Raw genomic sequence first — 22,830 nt, 5'->3', positions numbered from 1 at the left:
GATTCTATATCCTCTTTTTATATCATTGTTACACATTAATCATAGAATCTACAAAAATATCAAACTTAAACTTTAAAAATTTAGTCCTTACTGAATAAACTACATTGTACTCTAGTTCAAATTCTGAGAATTTACAGAGAAAGTTCTGTGTTGCCTATCTCTCTAGCTTTCGGCAAGTGGTAGTTTATTAACGGCTTCAGCAGCTAATGCCTGCATTAGTTATGTTTGCCAAATAATAATTCACAATATTATGCTTCCTCACATTATGGTTCATCATTTGTTAACTTGAACCTCACCTCTAAAGAAGTTATACTTTCACTGAAAACTGTTCCTTTAAAAAGGCAAACAACTTTTGAGCATTTCCAGATGTAGTACTCAAAAAAAAAAAGAAAAGTCACAGGCAAATTCTCAAAGAACTCTAAAACTATTAATAAAAATGTAGTAAAACTGGAGCCACTACTATTACTTCAATAATCATCCATAATTTTAAGAGCTTAATGTACTACACACCAAATTAAGAAATTTATAATAAAGAGCATTTACTGATTTCAGGTAGTGCCAATAGATAAAACATTCAAGCATATTTCAGTGAGACAAGATTCTACTGAAGTGAAATTTCTGAAGCTCTGCAAGGATAAATACATGTTATCTTTTTCAAATAGTTAACTAATTTCTTTTTGAGAAATATAAATTAGGGTTTAGCTACATTATTTTCATCTTGTCATTAACTTCTCACAAAATATCCAAGCATGCACAGGAATACGCTACACTAAAATCAAAATACTTTATACGCAGCCTACTATTCTGGGGCAGGGGTGGGCCTAGAGGCAAGCTGACCTCTACAGCACAACATCTAAGGAGGCCCTGACTCCTGCACAATAGTATCTACTTAAATGTCGCACCCTATACATTTTGCTGGACTCACCCTGGACCCAGGTCCTGTCCTGCAGGCACATTAGTACATCCTATTTCATGAGACATATTCTAAGCAAGGTATCATAAAACATAGAAATGTGGTTATGTAAAAATAATAAAATTAAAAATAAGAATTTTATATATTTAATGCCCTACTTTTTATATTGTTCTTTTAAAAAATGTACTCACTAGAACTTGAATATACATGAACATTTAATACATGATCATTTTATATTCTAATGAGCAGTAAAAGTTCTGAGATGGCAAACACAGTTGACAAATTTTCTTTAAAGGAGATTTACATTTGCTATAAATATCTTCCAAAGTAAACTAAGTGGCTTTATTATTTGACCATAAAGCTTAAAAAAAAAATGAGTATGTTCCATTAAAGGGTTCACAGGATTGCACATGATTTGTTACAGCCCAGTAGTATCCAAATCTGGCTAATCAATGGAATCACCTAGGAACAAGTCTTGGGAGGGGAAAGAAGAAAGGAAGGCCTTGAAAATGTTTTTGAACAAAGCTCTACAGATAAATTAGCAAAGTTTGGGAGCCAGTAGATAACCAACTCATAATACACCCAGAAATTAATCTAAAGATAAGATGTACATACAAAATACATAAATTTCCATAGTCTCCCCCCTAAACTTTTATAAAGCTGATTCACAAAAAAAAAATTATTAAAATTCTAGTTTACTTTCCTTCCCTTTCTTATAGTAGATGTTAGTCAATAGTGATTTGTCCAATAAGAAACGTTAATAAGGAAAATACAGTCAGAGCATAAACAATTCAGTAAGATGAATACAACCAAAAATATTACTATTGTACTTTTAAGTTTAAATAGCTATTCTAAATATATACTCAATCTATTCTAATAGAACCTTAATATTTTAAACTTCAAATTCATTTAATGAAGCTCATGTTAACCTTATAAGAAAATACAGGGTGAGGCAAAAGTAGGTTTGTGAGTATGCAAAACAGTTTTTTCTTGTATTACTATTCATTAATCATTGTATTATTTTTCATATAAACTGTAAACCTACCTTTGCTCCACCCTGTATATGTGCCTAACTAACAACATACCTCCATGATTTTCAGAATATACCTCAATTAAAACTGTACTTTGTTTTTATGTCCGCTTTTCTTTGTTGATCATTTATTGTGCCAGGCACTGGGCTAAACTCTTTATCAATATAAGTTCTCTGATTCTCACAAATGACTCATATGATATGGGTATTATAATTATTTACAGATGAGAACACGAAAAATGAGGTAATAAAACCTGATCAAGGTCACACCTTTGAAGAGCTGGGACTCAAACCCAAGTCTTCTCATTCTTAATTACTACCTTACAGTGTTATATATAACCTTAATGTTCCTAAACCTCAATATTGTCTGTAAAGGTGTCAGTTCCCAGTAGTAATTAAAGCTATTAAGTTGACAAAATACAAATACAGAGATAATCTTTGAGTCTCTGAATTCTCTCTAAGTATATCTTTAACTAGTATTGATCACAGAAAACCAGAGATTAAGAAAAAATAAAACTTAAGAGTATACCAAAAGATTTAAGTCAAGTTTAATCAGAAAATAAAGTTCCAAGAAATTAAATACTTCTTAACCAATCATTATTTACCAATCATCATAACCAATAATCTTATTTAATATCTACATCACACAATATATACTCCATATGATATGAAAATACCATTTTAGGAGTTAAAAATTAAACTCTTAAATAAAACACAAGAAATTTATAATCTTCCTTATTTATAAAATGAAAACAATAATGGCATCAATGATGAGCTTTGGTGTCAGATCTAAAGTCAAATTCTGGTTCTTATAACTATACTATTCCTTTTACCTTGGGCTCACTGTCCTACCTAAAAAGGCCCACACATCCACATTTATACTAAGTAAGCAAGACAACCTTAATTTCTCAATCTTAATTTCTATATTTCTTAAATTCATATTCTCTTAAATGTTTGATGTTCCCAAAGATCCATTGATAAGGGTACATTTTTCTTTGGCTACCAAAAAGATTATATGCATGAATCTAGAAAGTAAATTTCTGACATGCACTACCTCAATTTCATCCACAATCATGTCTACATTATTCAAAACAAAATCTCTCAGAGAAGGCACAAAAGAGCTCTAGATCCTCTTTTTTTTTCTGGCGGAGAGTAAAAATAAAGTTCAGATTATATTTCTTACTCTATATGGATCCACTGAGAAAAGATGCCCTGACCAAAAGCCACAGAATAAAGAACTGACAAGTTGTTTGAGTATCTACAGATGGTATCAGACTAGGCCATTCTGTGCCCATATTTTGATACATTAACGTTTCAATGATAAACCCAACAACTTTACAAAACCTAAATACAGTAGATATACATATTATCATAAAACCTTGAGCAAGCTACAATGATTCTAACCATATATATATATATATATATATATATGCATAAATATATACACAAGTATAAAATCTTAGATCTGACACATCAGAAAAGGAAACATACAAACTGGTACCCTATCCGGCAATGGAGTCAAGAAATCAGAATAAGATTTGGTTAAAAATACAAGCTAATAGGGTAAGATACTTTACTGACTTAAGTTTAAACCCCATAAGTGTTCATACTTATCTCATCAGAAGTCACTAAAAAGATGTGAGAAAAGAAAGACAAAAGGTTTATGCATGCTGCCAGAACAGTGAACCAATGAAGGGGAGAATAACTTGAAAAATGACATGGTGACTTAGGAGTCACTAATCTTGTAGGAAAAAACCAAGCTTGGATGTAAAAAATAGGGGCAAGTTGAAGAGATATTACAAAGAAACTAGTGGAAGAATTTGGCAGCCAGAATTGGGAAAGGATAAGAATAGGGAAAATAAGATTGTAGCTTAAAAGAGAATTGGTGATGTTGCCAATGATTAATAAAAAATAGGAAAGGGTGAAATACAAAGAGTTCTATTTTAGTCACTATTAATAAAGTTGTACTTAATAGGAAAAATAGAATAGTAATTCTATACAATAAAATCTCAATTTTTTTATTAGGTGGGGGTGTGAATGTGTATCAGAGGAACTCAAAATCATAATCATTACATTTAGATAATAAAACTCTGAAAGACATTTTTAAGCTTATCAATATTTTTCTACTTAGAAAGATATATATTACATTTTTAAAAAATTTGTTCTAACAGTATGCTTTTCCTGAAACACAATTCAGTACGGGAAACAAACAATTTTGGGGCTTTTCCCCCATGCTCAAGTTGTAAAAAACAACAAATTCCTACAATTAAAAACTATTTTTATGTGGGAAAATCAGTTTTACAAAAATCTCATGGAAAAATAACAGAACTAGGAAGAGTTTGTATTCTTTAAGTTTAAATCCAAATTATACATATTATCATAAAACCCTGAGCAAGCTACAAAGCTGTCTCCATATGTAAATATATAAAGGCAGGTAATATATAAATATATACCCACTTTTATACCACCTATAAAAGTATGACCACCTACCTTGAAAGTTTTCTGTGAAAAGTAAATAAGATAACACATGTAAAGTCCCTCCATCTAATCTGAAAAAGTCATTGCAGTTATTACATGTAATCAACTTTCCAATTCTAAATCCTAAGAATCTAAATCTGACTGCTCATAGTGTGGCGTATAGACCAGGGTAAGAAAGACCAAATCGGCATAACCTGAAAGCGCATATAAAAAATGAAAAATGCAAGCCCTGGCTGGTGTAGCTCAGTGGATTGAGCGCGGGCCTGCGAACCAGACAATCACGGTTCGATTCCCAGTCAGGGCACATGCCTGGGTTGCAGACCAGTTCCCTGCAGGCCAGTTCCCAGCAGGGGACGCACGAAAAGCAACCATACATTGATGTTTCTCTCCCTCTCTCCTTCCCTTCCCCTCTAAAGATAAATAAATAAAATATTTTTAAAAAAATAAAATTAAATTAAAAAAAAAAAAAAGAAAAAGAAAAATGCCAGGCCCCACCCCACAATCCTGGATCAGAATCTGCATTTTCACAAGATCCCCAGGAAAAACAACTTTAGAGAAAGTGTCTGGCTTGTTTATTGTGTGTGTGTGTGTGTTTAAGATTTTATTTATTTTTAGAGACAGGAAGGGAGTGGAAGGCAGGGAGAGAGACAGGGAGAGAAACATCAATGTGTGGTTACCTGTCACGTGCCCCCCACCAGGTACCTGGCCCAAAACCAAGGCATGTGTCCTGACTGGAAATCGAACCTCTGCCTCTTTGGTTCACAGGCCAGCACTCAATCCACTGAACTGCACCAGTGGGGGCTTGACGTGATATAGATCACCCATTCCCTGAAGTTGTCCACTTCATCTCTGCTCCAGAGTTCTTTCTCATGCTGAGGGAGGAGAAGCACCTAGGGGTTTACTCCTAATTTAATTCTGAGAGACTTTTAAGAAACTGACAAAAAGTCTAACCCACTTTCACTCACTCCAAGACAACTTTTCAAACCTAAAGAGAACTCCCATATCCACCCTCAATTTATCCACTATGACTAAACAAGAAAGAGAGGCCTATGGTGCATAATTCTGTCTTGTAAAAGAATGTCTTCAACAATTTGAGTCATTTTGTAAATTATGAAGCTGCACCAATGTATTAACTCTTATAGCTACTAGTCTGTATGTATGCATATTGTCACCAATGTCTCACACAAACTTGACAAACTTGTCAAATCCCTTACTGGAGTTTAAGAACTCTGTATCTGTCCCCCGTTCCTCAGATAGCAATCTAGCAGCCCTGACACAGCACAGACTTTGTGACAGGGCTACGGATGAGTAAACTCTCATGGCTTCTAGTACTTACCAGAAGCAGATGCTCACAAATCATGCTTTTAATAACCCGCTTTAGAACCTTAGCCGACAGAGGCCTCAAGCTGACAGGTCTTCAGACTTTTCACTTTGCAACTAATTCCCCTTTTTGATATTTTATACTAATTGTTTACTGTTAAGTATTTTACAATTTCAGGCGCCTATTTTTGACTTTTTCCATCCCATGACTACTAACAAAATAAAACTGGAAATATAGAAGACACTGTATATATGAAACATTATCAAGCCAAATAATTCAAATTTCCTAAGGTAGAGAAATAAAAGGTGGTATGAAATAGTTAAGTCAAAGAAACGAACATTTGCTAGATTCAGCAGTATCTAAGAGTCAGACAGACTATTACAGAACTCCTAGAAGTTTCATCTCCTCTGAAGGGATTTCTTGGGCTGCTTTAGGAGAACTTTCAACTTTTCTTTCTTACACTGTTGAGAACTCCCTCTCTTACTTAGCCTAAATTTTCCCCTTACCTACAGTCTTGCTCTCTACCCTTAAAAAGAACATGCCTTTAGTTGCCCATTCATGCACTGCTTTGTTCTTTTCATTTTGCTATCTAAGCTCTCTTCCCATTCACATCCATGTGAGCACTATCTTAGGTTCTAAACTTCCAGTGAAGAGCTCCTATCTATAGATTTCCATTAGAACACCATTTAGAATAGTAACATAATCAATTAAGTACCTAACTGCTTTATGATAAGTAAGCCAATAATGATTAAGAGTCCACAGAAAGATCTGCTTGCCACAAATTTAAAATCCATTAAAAATTATGAACAGAGAAAAAGCATGCCAACTTTTTGGATAAGGGAGTTGTATATGAACCAGCACTTTACTCTTGGCTGGAAAGGCTTAGAGAAAAATCAAATCTGAATGTAAAAGGTGAATTCACCTTTAAGACAAAAATAAAAAGGTTTATACTTAGTGAACAGAGGAAGAAAGACCATTTAAAAAATAAAGAATTTCTAAGCTAAACTAAAACTCAGAGCGAGGACAAGGGAGATAAGAGAAAGAAGAGTAGTTTAGAAACAGGGTAATTCAGTAGTTACAATATACTATTCTCTAAAACAGGCTTCGTCCCTATGAGTTCAAAAATGTCTCCACTGTATCCAATTGAATCAAAATCTATCAAACTGATTTATGTTAAAAGGAGTATTAAAATATTCCTATGAACAATATCAACTTGCTAGGAGCACCTGAATATCTAATAGTTAACCCCACAAAGAAAACAAACTTAAAAATAAAAAAGTATGATAGCCAGGAAATAAAAAAGTCAAAGTCAAAGATTAATTCTAATGACAGGACATGGTCTTAACTAAGCTGCAAGTCAGGGGAAATAAGATCTAGTTATAGAGTTTTCATGAGATAAGAAATCAAAATGCTTTTTCTGAGCTTCAGGTTCATCACTTAATGGTACTAAACTATATATATTCTAAGTCATTTCCAAATTCTATGTTTCTGCCATATTGATCATATTCTAGACAGAATATTATTTCCAGTGGTATCTCCATAAGACCACTCATGGCAGCCATCATGGTACAAGGCATTTTTTTCCCACTGAGATCCTGCATAACCATAATTCTTCTCAACTCAGGTCTTCTGGGAGCCACTCATAAACAGCAGGAATTTTCAGCCAGGAAAGGGTTTGTACCATTCCATGTCTGAGGGTTTATATTTTCAGTCAATGTTTAATTTCTTCTTCCTGGCTTTTATCTAACCATGCTTATTTCTTCTATAGAATCCTTGACATCTTTTACTTTGAGTCTTTGCTTCTGCAGACTTTGATCCATGTTTTAAGGTATTAGCACAGTGTAATAAAGAGGTAAAGTAATTTTTAAAAGGCAGGTAAATGGAAGACTTTTCTGCATGGCTTTAAAAGAAAATAACTTCACCTCTTCTGCCTTAGTTTCCTTACCTGTGAAAAATGGGAGGAAAAACCACATCTACATGCTCTGCCTCACATGGATATTTTGAGGTTTAAATAAGATAAAGTATGTCAAAGCACTAATAGAAATCTCAAATATATCAAATGTAAGTTATTACATTTTAGTACTATAAAAAAAGTTCAAACTTCTATGCAATCGACTAAAAGAGCACACTTGTACCTTTAAATGACAATGCAGGATACAGTCTGGCTTTTTTTAAAAACTGAGAATAAAACTTTAAAACCTCCAACAAATAAAGTAGCTTTGAATGCTAAACTTTGTGAAATAATATTTATTACAAACTATCTCAAACTTACTCTCTATGCTCATTAGGTCTCATCTTTTGGACAATGTAGCCCATCAGTAAAATACACATGTAAAGAGCAATGATGTATATTTGTTTATGAATTATACACATTTTTATCTAATACATTTACCTTATAAGTTATTCATAAAAAAGAAATTTTAAGGTATCAAAAAATATATAAATAGAAGTCTTAGTATTTTTCCTCTGAATTCTGCATTAAAGACCACTCTAAAGTGATGTTAGCCATCGCTTCAAAGCTTTTTAAGCTATGGAACTCTCTACTCAAACACCAAATTACAAAATGCAAGCCCAGGCTATATGACAAATAAAGGCAGACATGCTCTAATTAAAGTGGGAATAAGAGATCAGGAACCTGATGGTCTGTGATGGAGTCCCTATGGTTCCAATAAGCACAATCAGAAACCACTAATGTTGAGGTCAGAATTTTTATTTACTTAATAGTGCTATTTCTACAGCTTGAAGCCAAAGATGGTATAAGAGTTAACTGAATATTTATTATGATATTTACTATAGAGATACAGTTAAGGACACTGCTGATTACACAATAGGTGTCCCCACAGGCTTCCATAGAGAAAAGTCTTCTCAGGACTCAGCACCAAAAAACATCTGCTGTACCACGGACTGTGAATGGAGTTTGAGGCAGTATGGTATACAGGGCTATGCTTTCCCATTTGCTAGAGAGCTTGACAGGAAAACTTTTGCTCCATCTCAGCAACCAAAGTGAGACTTTATTACATGCATCTCTGTGCACTTTTACCCCCTGGGTTAGTTTTGTATCTCTATTCCTTTTAGGTTTCACCTTCCTTTCCTGTTTTTCCTATCCTATTCTATTATAAACATAATAGACTTCTCAAATCTTTTTTAAATCAGCTGAGATACAAATGATAAAACTCAACACTCAAACTTGCCACTTGTCACCATCAACTTCCATTCCTCCAGAAGAGAAAACTGGAAATAATTTTTGATAACTAATTCACCAATCAATCACCAATCAATCACCATTACCTAATAATCCAACCTCTGTATTCCCACTTAGATTTGTTTCACATTCTTCATTCCCACTGCCACTACCTCTTACCTAGACAACTACAGTAAGTCTTCCCACAGCCAATCCATTTTACATGCTGCTTATGATCAATTCTTCTTAATCAATGTCAATATACATCATACATTTATATTTTCAAACATCTCTTAAAAGGATTCTCAAACATAGCGAAAAGACCTAACTGCTTAGTCTGGCATTCAGGGCTTGCCACATTCTGATACCAATCAATAACTTTCTATTTCCTACAATCAAGTTTCTCTGTAGACACATTAACATATTTGCCCTGGATGCCTCATCTTTGCCTCTAGGTCTTTAGTCATGTTCTTTTCCCTTTTGTTTCCTTGTTTTTCCTTCCCTCTGTTTCCCTTACTTACAATGTTCCCTCCCTACCTGGACTGCCACCCTCTCCTCAAATACCTACAGTGCCAAATATTACCTATCCTTGAATACAGACCTCAAATAGCATCATTTTCAAAATTTCTCATAAAACTGGAAATTCTCTTAACCTACCTCTGCATTCCCATAGTGGTACATCTATACATCCTTTCACCCATTCTCTCATTCATCTCCTATCATTGTCTCAGTTTGTAGCTGTGTAAAGACTATCTACTTATACGTGTATAAAAACATACATTAATTCATCCAGCCAGTGATTCTGAAGCTTTTTTCTTTTTAGCTGCAAAATCTAATGTTTATATGAAATGCTACGAGAAGTCTAACAAATAAAAGGGATTTTTAAAGGAGCCTCTGTAGTTCCAAGAGAGAAAAGTTGAGAAGATAGCTAGAACCTCATACCGTCTCCTGAACAGCCCTAAAGACATGTGCACAAAGCAGAGATACAGAACACTCAACTACACACTCTACAGAGACAAGAAGTGCACTTAACCTACCTTCGCTGACATAGGAAGGTAGCACTGTGAAAAATCAGATATTACTAGAGTCTAATCATAGCTCTGTTGCTTGCTTATAAACTATATTCTCTCTGCAAATCCTTCATCTCTCTAAACTTAAATCTCCATCTGTAAAATGGAAATGATAAAATCTACATGTGATGACCATAAGAGATCATAAGAAACATAAGTGTTATACTTTATAGTATTGATAGTGTAGGTGCAAAAGAATTTCTACTCCCTCCTCCTCTCGTTACTTTCTTTCCACATGATATGCTCAAATGCCTGGCATATAACAGGAATTCAATAAACATTTCTGTTCATTATTTTTTTTAAACAGGTCATCCTTTTTTAAAATATTTTGTTTATTTATCTTTAGAGGGGAAGGGAAGGAGAGAGGGAGAGAAATATTCATGTGTGGTTGCCTCTCGGGCGTCCCCTGCTGGGAACTGGCCTGCAACCCAGGCATATGCCCTGACTGGGAATCGAACCACAATCCTCTGGTTCGCAGGCCCGCACTCAATCCACTGAGCTACACCAACCAGGGCTTTTTTGTTCATTATTATGTATTAGTTTCAGTGTGCAGTTCAGTGGTTTGACAAGCACATATTTTACACAGTGTTCCCTTCAATATTTCCAGCACCCCGACTGACTCCACACACAGTTATTACCATGTATCGATCAACATTTCTTGAGCCCTGGTTGGTGTGGCTCACTTGGCTGGGCATTGGCTCATGAAATGAAAGGTCTCTGGTTCAAAACTCAGCCAGGGCACAATGCTGAGTTGCAGGCTTGGTGCATACGAAAGGCAAACAATTGATGTTTCCCACTCACATCATTGTTTCTCTCCCTTTCTTTCTCCCTCCCTCCTCCTCTCGCTCTAAAATAAAAAACAAAATTTTAAATATTAAAAAAATATACATTTCTTGAATGAATTAATGAATGAGTAGATGGACATATGAATGAACAATTGTGTAAACAAAAAATAAAAGACTTAAAAAAGGGATTTGGAAACTTTAACTTGAACAACAATAAGAAAAAGGAAAAAAAGGGATTCGATAATAGGTACTGAGAAAAACATGCTAAAGAAATACTATATAAGAAAAAATACTTTAAAAATAACTTTTATGGCTGAAAAAGAATAAAGGTGATACTTTGTATGTTTAAAAACTGGAGTTCAAGTAAAAATCCACTACCAAATAAAGGAGCTAAGATGAAAGGATTATTTATACACATCATTTTAAGGCTTATGTGTGAATAATATGATATCTGGCTAATATATAAACTCAATTTACTTCAACAGCTTAGAAATAAGTTATAGTAAATTAAACTATATCATGCTTTTTAAAATAAATTTTGTTTCACTGATTTATGTATGACTTTTATGAAATGGTGTTCTGATTTTCTTTTTTTAAATATATTTCCTTGCTTCTCAAGTTACAAATGTAAAGTTCTGCAATTGTATTTAAAATCTTTTGGTGGTAGATGTGCACAAAAGAAATACCTCAACACAAATCACTATGACACATAATGAACCCAAAGGCAAAAGGCATATATCATTAAAGGCAAGATGTTAAGCTTGATAAAAACAAAATCTGACCTTTAATATTTTTACAATTGGTTAATAAACATAAAATGCAGCAAGGCTTACACCATTTTTAAACTCTTCTGGCATAATTAGGGTCTGTCTACAAAAGCAAAGGAATATGTACATGGTAGAGACAAAATATTTCAAATAAATGAAACATAATCCTGTGTGACTATTCTTTAAATAGAGGGCTGAAATCCAAATGGTTTATTTTTCTGTATTTACCAAACAACCTGATTTCATGAAATGGATGAAAATCAGTAAATGAAAAGTAATACTATAAAAAAATTAGTGACATTATCAGCAATATATTTCAAAGTAAGGGCAAACTACAGGTCAAAGTTAGGTCCTATTCTTTAAAGTCATTTATAGTCCTTAAAAATGAGCAGAAAAACAGAACAGAAATTATATGACAAATACCTCTTACAAAAACATCACTCCATTAGAACAACAAAGTTAAAGATTTGCCAAATCTGAGTCTTAATGACTATAAAATGCTTTTCATGTGACTTTGTGAAAAAATGTGAAACGTCATTATTTTATGAAATGAAACTATTAAAAAATTATCAGCATTCCAAAAAGCAGATGTATATTTCATTTGAACACTGTAAGTCTATCTGTAAATAATTTTGTATACACGACACAATTACAATGCTTAAGAAATAATAAATGCCTAAATACTGAAATAATGAAATCTAATGTCAATATGGTTATCTCTAGATATTAGTTCTTCTTTTGTTCGTCTAGAGATTGGAAAAACTTGTCAAACATGTTACTTTTACAATCAGAAAAAGTTACAAGTCATACAAATGTAAATATGTATGTATGCATGTCAGTTCATGTATGTATTTGCATGTGTGTATGGTCCTAAATGGCCTACTTATGTCTAAGTTATAGAAACAAAAAACAGAGCCATGGTATAAAAATAAGAAAAAGTAAAACAAGAAGGTTACTTAGATTATTTAATAATTAAGAAAATATTCTCAAATTTCTTTTTGTAACATAGTCATTAAAAATTTGGCTGTGAAGTCAGAAATACCTGATAAAATCCTACTCCATCACTTAATAGCTTGGAAAAGTTATTTAATTTCTTTAATCCTCAGTTTCTTCATCTAAAATTTGAGATTAACCAACTAACAGGACTATTTTTTTTATTGATTATGCCATTACATTTGCTCTATTCCCCCTTTATTCCCCTCCACCCTACACCCCATCCCCACCATCACCCCCCCTTTAGTTTATGACCATGTGTCTCAAGTCCTTTAGATTCTATATTTCCCATGCTATTCTTGCCCCCCTCATCTATTTTCTATCTACTGTCTATGCTACTTATTTTCTGTACCTTCTCCCCCCTTCTCCTCCTCCCACTCCCCTGTTGCTAACCCTCCTTGAGATCTTCATTTCTATGTTTCCGCTCCTGATCTAGCTGTCCTTTTAGTTTGCTTTTGTTTTAGGTGTGGTTCTTAATAACTGTGAGTTTGCTGTCCTTTCACTGTTCATCTTTTTTATCTTCTTTTTCTTAGGTAAGTCCCTTTAACACTTCATATAATAAGGGCTTGGTGATGATGAACTCCTTGAATTTGGTCTTATCTGAGAAGCACTTTATCTGTCCTTCCATTCTAAATGAAAGTTTTGCTGGGTAGAGCAATCTTGGTTGTAGATCTTTGGTTTTCATGACTTGGAATACCTCTTTCCAGCCCCTTCTTGCCTGTAAGGTCTCTTTTGAGAAATCAGCTGACAGTCTGATGGGAACTCCTTTGTAGGTGACTGTCCCCTTAGCTCTTGCTGCTTCTAGGATTCTCTCCTTCATTTTAATCTTGGCTAATGTAATTATGATGTGCCTTGGTGTGTTCCTTCTTGAGTCCAACTTCTTTGGGACTCTCTGAGCTTCCTGGATTTCTCGGAAGTCTATTTCCTTTGCCATATTGGGGAAATTCTCCTTTATTATTTGTTCAAATAATTTTTCAACTGGTGGTTGTGCCTTTCCCCCTTCTGGTACCCCTATAATTCGGATGTTGGAATGTTTAAAGATGTCCTGGAGGTTCCTAAGCTTCTCCTCATTTTTCTGAATTCTTATTTCTTCATTCCTTTCTGTTTGATCATTTTTTTCTTCCGTCTTGTCCTCTCCCTTGATTTGAGTCCCAATTTTCTTTCCATTACTATTGGTATCTTTTGTATCAGCATTCATTTCAATTAATTTAGCTTCCATATGTTTCTCTAATTTGTGACTAAAATCAACCAGTTCTGTAAGGATCCTTATAACCAGTGTTTTGAACTGTGCATCTGAAAGACTGGCTATTTCTTCATCACTTAGGTCTATCGGTTCATCTATCGGTTCTGGGGCTCTGAGTTGTCCTAGAGCCATTTTTGGTCTATTCGTGCTGTTAAGTGAGCGGAGCGAAGCCTTAGTTGTTTACCAGGACGGGGCGACCCAGGTCGCTGGTTTGTGACGCTGTGTGTGGGGGCGGGGTCAGAGAGGGAGCAATGGCGTTCCTCTCCGCTAGCCCAGCGCATCCAGTCACTCACACGCCTCGGGCTTGCTTATCCGATCCTAATTGTGCGAGCCTGCTGCACCGCGCGGGTTTCCCTTCTCACTGGTTTCTCCGCACGTAAATGCGCGCGACCGACCGACCTACCGCGCCTCTTCCCTGTGCACTCCGGCAGCCAGCTCGCTGGCGATCAGCGTCCTTGGTTGCCTGCACGCACTGCGCACCACCCCGGGAATTTTTTCTTGCTAACCTGCTCCGCTGCTGGCCTCGCTCCCAGCCGAGTATCTAGTTGTCCTTTGGACTCCGTATTGTCGATTTTCCGTGTGGCTTGGTTGTGACTGCTGTTAAAAATAGTTGTTCTTAGATTTGGTTGTGCACAGAGGTGAGGTGGATCCTCCACCTACTTCTCCATCTTGGCGGAAGTCCCTAACAGGACTATTAAATGAAGTAATATGTGGAAGGGTGTTAGTGCACAATGCCTATTTAGTGATGGCAGTCCTATTTCTTCTTCCTGTAACTCTATGTAGCCAAAATTCCTGCCTCCTTAGAAAGGCTTTCCCTAAATTAAGTTCCCACATTCCACTATTTCCTAGTACCTGTACATTTTCTTTCATAGTCCTTATCACAATTTACAATTATTTATTTATGTAAATGACCCACAGTGCACCACACACCATATTACCTAGTTTTATGAATAAAGATGTTCATATTTATAATCTCTCCACTGATAAAAAAATTTTGTCTCTATATAATCGGCTGCATCATAATTATGTTATGATTATAATACAAATGGAGTATTTAAATTCAAATTTAGTACTTCTGGGGACAACTGTACTACAGGAAAAAAAAGACTATAATTAGTATTTCAGTCTCCTCCACACATTTAAAATCACAATAATAGAATCACAGTAATATTCTACATTGTGTCCCTCAATTTTTTATTAATGAGTCTACTAAAAATAAGGACTAAAAAATGTTAAGTCTCCCCATGGCTAGTGTGGCTCGGTGGTTTTAGTGCTGGCCTGCAAACCAAAAGGTTGCTGCTTGGATTCCCAGTCAGGGCACATGCCTGGGTTGCGGGCCAGGTCCTCGGTTGGGGCCATGCGAGAGGCAACAGATCAATGTATCTCTCACACATCAATGTTTTTCTCCCTCTCTTTCTCCTTCCTCTCCCCTCTCTGTAACAATAAATAATATCTTTTTTTTTAAAAGAAAGAAAAATGTTAAATTTTTCTTAACATTTCTTGGCTTTTTGTTTACCTGCTGAATTTTCTTTTAATCACCATCTGCTACAAATGTGATTGAATCAGCTGTTTGTTGATAAATCACAGGGGCACTGCTACATAACATTATTGCACTTGTTTTCAAAGTATGACCCTTAGACCACGAGCATTACCTGGTGAATTTAACAGAAATGCAAATGATTGAGCTCATCCTAGATTTACTATTCAGAAAGCCTGGTGATGAAGCCCAGCAATCTTATGATTTAGCAAAGTTCTAAGGTGATTCTAATGTACCCTAAATCTAAAAACCACATTAGAGGCTTTATTCTTTATAAGGAACAGGTTGTTTCATTGGTTCTCATCAATTTAATTTGGCAAAATACTTCATCAGAATTAGAATATTAGAATTCTAATTAGAACATTAGAACATTAGAATATTAAAATTCTAATATTGCAGTATAACATCTAAAATACTCTAAAGTCTGATAAACAGGTCATCTGTCAGTAATATGACAGGCAACCAAAGAATGATTACTTAATACATTGTTCTATCCACATATGCTGTATAATCAATTCATGTTGTCACTGTTTTATTAGAAATTAACTTCTACATGTCCTAAATAAAAAGGTTCTTGCTTCAAAAAGACTTATTTCAAGTAAAACTATAATGTGGCTCACAAATACAATGACTGTTTTCAAAGGTTTTATAAGTCACAGGAAAAAAAAAGACCTAAGCCGAAGTGTAATTAGAAGTAGCATTACCATTACATGAAAGATATACACAATTAAGTCAAAGGGTCAAGCAGATTCTAGATTAAACTCTATTTTTAGAGATATAATTCATTAACAAAATGATAATAAACTGCCAGGACAAGAAAACAAACTGGTGTTAATGATAGGAAATTTGTTAACATAATATATATAACACAGCAGTAGGTCCAATATGAGAGAAGCACACTATCAGCTCAAAGATTACCATTTTGGCATTCAATAAAATTTGACTCCCTTTCATTTTCTCTTTTTGTTTTTTATTTTCTTTTTTTTCCATTTTGTCTTTTAAATCTAGGAATATAAAATTACTTCATCAAAGTGATTTATACTATTTTAAACCAAAGCCAATATCACACTAATGACTATAAAAAGCATTTCCATTAAAATCAAGGTCTATGATTCCCCACTCAGTTATTAATGTTCTGGAAATTTTGATTTTAAAAAGAAATAAAACCATCATTTGTGGATAACACACTTCTCTAGAGAACTCAGTAGAATCAACTAAAAAATTAAGTTAATTAAATAAAAAAGTGTTTTTTAAAGTAGTATTACCACTATAAAGCCATCAATAATGAGGCCAAATGTTCACATGTACAAGACCATAAACTGCAAAAATACAGTTTACTACAAAATTAACAGAACTTCTGAGAAATAAAATAATGGTATTTCTAATAGAACTAGGTATGTAAGCTCCATGAGAATAGGAGGGTTTGGGCTTTTTTAAGAATTTATTTATTTATTTTTAGACAGAGGTGAGAGAGGAGGCAAGGGAAACATCAGTCTGTGGTTGCCTCTCACATGTCCCCTACTGGGGACCTGGCCTGAAATCCAGGCACGTGCCCTGACTGGGAATCGAACAGGTGACCCTTCGGTTCAGAGGCTGGCAACTTAAGCCACTAAGCCACAGCAATCAGGGCAGGAGGCTTTTGTTTTACTCAATGCTACACCTCCAAAGCCTAGAAGAGTGCCTAGCACACAGTAGGCACTCAACAGGCCATTGTTGAATGAATAAATGAAAAGTATTAGCATACAATAATCCTTTAGATCAAATGTGGTCTAGTGAGAGATGATAATCTTTTTAGATAAAAACTGCTTATTACATATTCACGATGAGATAAGGAGTTTGCATCAGAACGTCCATCACTATGCATGCTATTTAATTCAACTTTTATCATAGGAAAACCCTCTCAATGAGGGTTTTCATGGCATCCTTGCCAACCCTCTCAATGAGAGGGTTTTCCTATGATAAAAGTGAGGGGAAAAAAAGGGAGAAAAAAAATGAGAGAAAAAAAACAAGTTCAAAGAATAATTTATAAAAAATATGTCTGGCTATTGAGAAGTTGTCAAAATTAAGTCACTGTGTCTTTTAAATGAAGGTTATGAAACAAAAACAACAAAAAAATTAAAAATAAGCTGTTTTGTCAGCTAAACATCAGGTTCTAATCGGGAAATTTAGACATCCCAGTAAGTGTCTAAATAAATGAAGTCGATACTTTCAAAGGTGTCTACAACAGATGATCACAGATATTATGGCACATAAAGTAGTCACACACTAGCCCTGGCCGCATAGCTCAGTTTGTTAAAGCATCATCCCAATACACAACAAGCAACCAATGAATGTGTAAGTGGAACAACAAATCAATAAATCAATCTCTCAATCTCTCTTTCTCTTCCCCCGCATTCCCCTCTCTCTCTCAAGTCGATAAATTTTTAAAAGTTATGCTCTAAATCAAGGCTGTCAAATCATTTTCACCAGGGGCCACATCAGCCTTGCTGCTGCTTCAAAGGGCTAAATGTAATTTTAGGACTGTATGAATGTAACTACTCTTTAATAGTTAAGCGAGAGCTCGGCGCTGCTGCCAGGTAGAAACAAGGTGGTGGGCCAGAAAAAACAAGGTAGAGGGCTGGCTTTGGCCCATGTGCCTCATGGTTTGCCACCTGTGACTTAGGCAAAACTAAGCATACTCCTAAGTTACCTTCTCCCCCGAACTCCACTACTGCCATTACCAAATCTTGACCACTCTCAAGATTCCCTACCTCCCATCCTTGCCAAACTCAGCCAGTGGCCTTGTCTACTTCTTCAACATGGTATAAATGATAATTAGGCAAAGCTAAAAATATTACTTTGAACTCTTTTTATGAGAAAAAAGTTTTTTGTGTGTATTAAACTCAGCAACTGAACTAAAATTCCTAATACTATTTTGTTGAGAAAACAGATTAAGTCCAAAACAAAGGACTTACAAATAAACTCTGACCTGCTACCTAAAAATTTCAGCTACTAAAAATACAGGCAGAACCCAGAACTAAGCAGTAAACTCAACTCTCAAAACTGATACTAAGTTTATGCACCAAAGAGCAAGTGATTTTTCTAAGACTTGAGAAAGTATGTCAGCCTTTCCCTAGCTTATGAACTCTTAGGTACAAATCTAATCATTTTGGTTACTAGTCTATTAATGCCTGGAAGCAGCACTAAAAAAGTAGAGAGGTGACAGTAACAAAATTAGCAGCTCCAAAGGAGAGAAAACATAAAAATACTGCAAAAAATATATAAATTCTTAAAGTGCAGCAAAGTAGGACTATTCATCACAGGAATAGTCTATACTTTATGTCTCTATGGTACCCCAGGGCACCACTATAGTATAACTGGATTGCAACACCTGTTATCTACAAGTAAGTTTCAATTTAAAAAAAGATTATATTGTACCTGGTAATCTGTTTATACATAGTCATAACTGCATATAATCTACTATAGAAATATTTTCATCAAAATGGTCTCAGTAAGATCCATTTGATCAGTTAGATTAGCTCATATACCTATAAAATAAAGAATGTATTAAATATATGTATTCTCTATGATTTATATTTGCATAGACATCCCGTATACAATTCCATTCATCAGAATAAAGTTTAACATACCTATAAAATTAAACTTGTCTTTCATTTCCAACATGCTCCCCATTCAAACATAAGGCAATAACTGCATGATTTAAAGTTGAGGGGACAGTCTGGCTGATTTTTACATACTGCAGATACAGCACAATTCTACATTTATGCAAGAAAAACAAATATTCAAGAAAACTGAGCATTGTTCAGAGTCTCTAATCATACACTAGTTAACCAACTCACTCATTAGTAGTATCTATCCAGTGTCATTTCAAATAAACTTTCTAAATGTAAAATTATTTCATTAATCAACTTTAAAAGTAAAATGAGTTGCACAGATCAATGTCTGAAATCTGAGTATAGAGCAAGAAGCAGAAAAAGAAAAATAAAACTCCTTAAAATTTGCACTTAGAATTTGTTTTGGAGCTTGATAAAATGATTCCTAAAAATTCATCCAGAAGAATAAAAATAGGAAAAAGAGAAGAAATATTTTAAAAAGAAAAGTTATGCAGATGACCTTGAACTATAATACCAAATATTAAAACATATTAAGAAGCTATAATAACTAAAGTAATGCAGCACTGGCAAAGGAATAGACAATTCAATGGAACAAAGCAGAAAGTCAAAAATAATAATTTATCTCATAAAAGCAGCATTTCAATTATGAGGAAAAGGAAGGCTTATATAATTGTGGTAGTAACACCACTGGCAAACCAATTTAAGGCAAAATTGTTTTAGCTTAGAACCCTGCCCGCCTGTCACTGTACAACAAAATATTGCATTAAATATTAAACTGTAGAAACTAAAACCCTGAAGAAGTACACAATGACATGTACAAAACTGAAGGTAGGCCTTTCTGTCAAAAGTAGACACAATAAAGAAGGTTAAGACTGATTTAGTTACATTAAAAATGAAAATTCACATACTACAAAGAAATCACTATAAACAAACCTTAAGGAAACCAAAAGATGGGGGGAGGGGGGTTAGGAAGACTGCCAAATATAATCAACAAAAGATCAATGTCTTGAATATATTAAAAGTCTTTAATAAACAATAGAAAAAACAAGAACTCAGCAAAACTGTGCTAAGAATATGAGAAAAACCAACAAAGAAATACAAATATTTTCAAACTCAGTAGTCGAAGAAAAGCTGTAATATAACACAATGTTTCTACCTCTAAACATAAAAGATGGAGGGGGATGCTCTTATAACTGTCAACAGAAATACATATCAGGTCAACTTTCCTGGAGGAAAAATTAAAAAGTTACTATCAAAAAAGCTTTTAGACTCAAAACTTCTTCTTCGAAGACTTTAATATAAGGTAATAGGTATCAATTTTCATTAGATCATTTTTTAATAATAGTGAAAAAACTGGAAATAACAGTATGGTTCAGTAACAGGGATCAATAGCATAATAGATATCCATATAATAAATAAGTTTCTAATAATATAGAAAGTTTTTCACAGTATATTAAATAGGAAAAAAAGAAAGGAGAGCGCAAAAAACAAGCACAATGGCTAAACACTACTAAGTCAGACACATGGATATCCAACCCAAAGTATAAGACTCTCTCGGACAGGGATTAGAGGTAGTTTTTACTTTCTTCTTTCGGCTTCTCCTTGTGAGGATCTTATTGCCTTTCCTGACTCAAGTAACTCATATACAAGTTGCCTCAGTTTCCTTGTATAAGAAGGGATCCCTTGTGCTTCTACAGGCTCCAAAGTTCACCAAAGAGAACTCAACTACAAAATGCTATAAAGTCTTCAAACTAAACATAAACGCAGTTTCTTTCTCCTTCTGCCTATATAAGTTACTTTATGTATAAATAATATATGTTATATATATCACATTACTCAATATGCAAGGCATACCGTAGTTGGAATTATCGCTCATTAAAGCCTTTATGGAAGGTCATCAAAAACCTTAAAGAAATTTGTCCTAATGCTCAAAGAAGAAAAGGGGGGTGGAGAGAAGGAAACTGGTCCAGGAAGGAGATAGATCTGTATCTAAATATAAAAGTTCACTGTCATCATACATGTAACACTAAAAAAGTTAGAAATACACACCTAATATACAGCTTTTACATACATTTTCTCACTGTCAGCAAAAACCTTGACCAAATTATTATTTTAATTTGAAAATCCTCTTCATATTTGTTACATTTATAAACCAGTGTGTATCTTAACAGACGCATTTCACAGAAAGTACAAGGATAAGTTTATGCACATATTTTAGTGTAATGTAAATATAAGGAATTAAAATATTTCATAGTGATAAAATATAAAAGTAAGACAAGCATTTAAATATTCACCAACAGTGTGGTCATGCTGATATCCAAAATTATGAAATATTACAAATATGAGCAATCAATACACTTGAGTACATCATTTCTATGAAAAATTATACTTTCTCTTCATTACTAATATGGCCTTGTTTAAGAAGATTTGGTGATTAGGTTTAGGAAATTGAATTAAATACTATGATAATATAAAAATAATTTAATTCAATAATTTAATTTTTACTTCTTATAAAAATTAGACCTCATTACTAGTAATGGTAATTAATTAAACAATTATTTATCTTTCACATTATTACTTTATACACTAGTCACATCTACAATGGTAAAAGTTCATTTGTTCACTAAATTTTGTAAATCAAAAGTTTAATTGATTGAAATGTAATGTAGCATAATTTGTCAAAAGCATGGACTCTGAAGTTACACTTTCTGATTGAATCCAGGTTTTACCAATTACTATAATGGCAATTTTGGGTGTGTTACTAACCTTTATATCTCAAGTATCTCATCCATTAAAGGGAAATAACAGCATCTACCTCATAAGGTTGTATGAGGATTAAAAATGGTACACGGAAATACTTGGGAGAGTGCCTGGTCCATATTATGCTCTATACAAGCATTCACTATTATCAACAATATTATTAAAGCATCTCTGGAATTATAATATATTAATGTTAACATTTATTACCTTTAGTAATTTTTCCTTCCTCCAGTTTTCTGGAAAGCTTAAAGAACTGCCAAAATTCAGTATTTGAAGGAACCTTGTGTCAGTTTACTAACCGTCTCTTACTAACTCATATATTTAAAAGAATTTAACATGTACATTGATTTTAAAGAGACATATTAAGTCTCTTTAAAGTTAGATTGAGGTAAGGGTAGAAGTGGTAACATTCTTCTATATAACTCATAACTTCAAAGTGCTAAAGCCAACTGATACCATTTCACACATGCAACTATGCCCTAGTTGAGTGCATAGTGAATACTTGTTGCTAAATATCCCCAAAAAATCCCAAAAGGAGCAAATCTTATTGAGAAAATTATTAGTTTGGTTTTGAACATACTAAGTTTCAGGTGTTCAAGAATACTTCATGGACATCCCAGGAAGCAATCAGAAAGACAGACCTGAAGTTAGGAAGCTTCCCCTCCAAAGTTCATCACCTCCTCCTTTGCACTACTGTGGCACTTGTTGCATCCTGCTACAAGACAATTATCTGTCTCTACAACCTTCTCTACTGTTAGACATACAGGCATTTAGGTGCCATCATGTATGGGCTCAACAAATGTTCATTTTTTAAACTGCAAAACTTGCAGAACTGTACAATTAAATTTTACAAAGTTATTTTTCAATCTGTGGATTTTAAATAAGGCTGAAATTTTCATTTGGAAGAATTCTTACAAAATATAAGTAACAAAATCCTTCTTCTTTTTTCAAAAATGTAATCACATGAGAATTACTAAATGTTACCTAGAAGTGAAACTTTGGCATCATCACCAGATCTATAAACCTGAAAAAAATTAATACAAGTCAAGAAATATATAAATAAGAAAGACAGTTCAATGAAGACTTCTCGAAGTACGCTTAAATTAAAAATTCTCAAGAAGTTTGTTAAAATACCTGC

General features: G+C 34.0%; 2 protein-coding genes across 14 annotated transcripts in view; one reads left to right on the top strand and one right to left on the bottom strand.

Annotated features, from left to right (window-relative positions):
- Positions 1 to 22,830, top strand: part of RUNX2 (RUNX family transcription factor 2) — a 315,866-nt gene that overhangs the window by 9,115 nt on the left and 283,921 nt on the right. The gene's annotated exons all lie outside the window — the stretch shown is intronic.
- Positions 1 to 22,830, bottom strand: part of SUPT3H (SPT3 homolog, SAGA and STAGA complex component) — a 479,870-nt gene that overhangs the window by 439,351 nt on the left and 17,689 nt on the right. The window contains exon 1 of one of the 11 annotated variants that reach the window (XM_053668301.1): positions 22,677 to 22,695. The exons of the other annotated variants lie outside the window; for them this stretch is intronic. The gene's annotated coding sequence lies outside the window, so the exon portion shown is untranslated. Of the gene's footprint in view, positions 1 to 22,676; positions 22,696 to 22,830 lie in introns of those variants that run through there. 11 annotated transcript variants of the gene reach the window in all.

The sequence above is a fragment of the Artibeus jamaicensis genome, unplaced genomic scaffold (assembly GCF_021234435.1).
Source record: "Artibeus jamaicensis isolate MK-2021 breed Jamaican fruit bat unplaced genomic scaffold, CSHL_Jam_final contig_484, whole genome shotgun sequence".
In the NCBI taxonomy this organism is placed as follows: Eukaryota; Metazoa; Chordata; class Mammalia; order Chiroptera; family Phyllostomidae; genus Artibeus; species Artibeus jamaicensis.
This window is presented reverse-complemented; position numbering and strand designations above follow the sequence as displayed.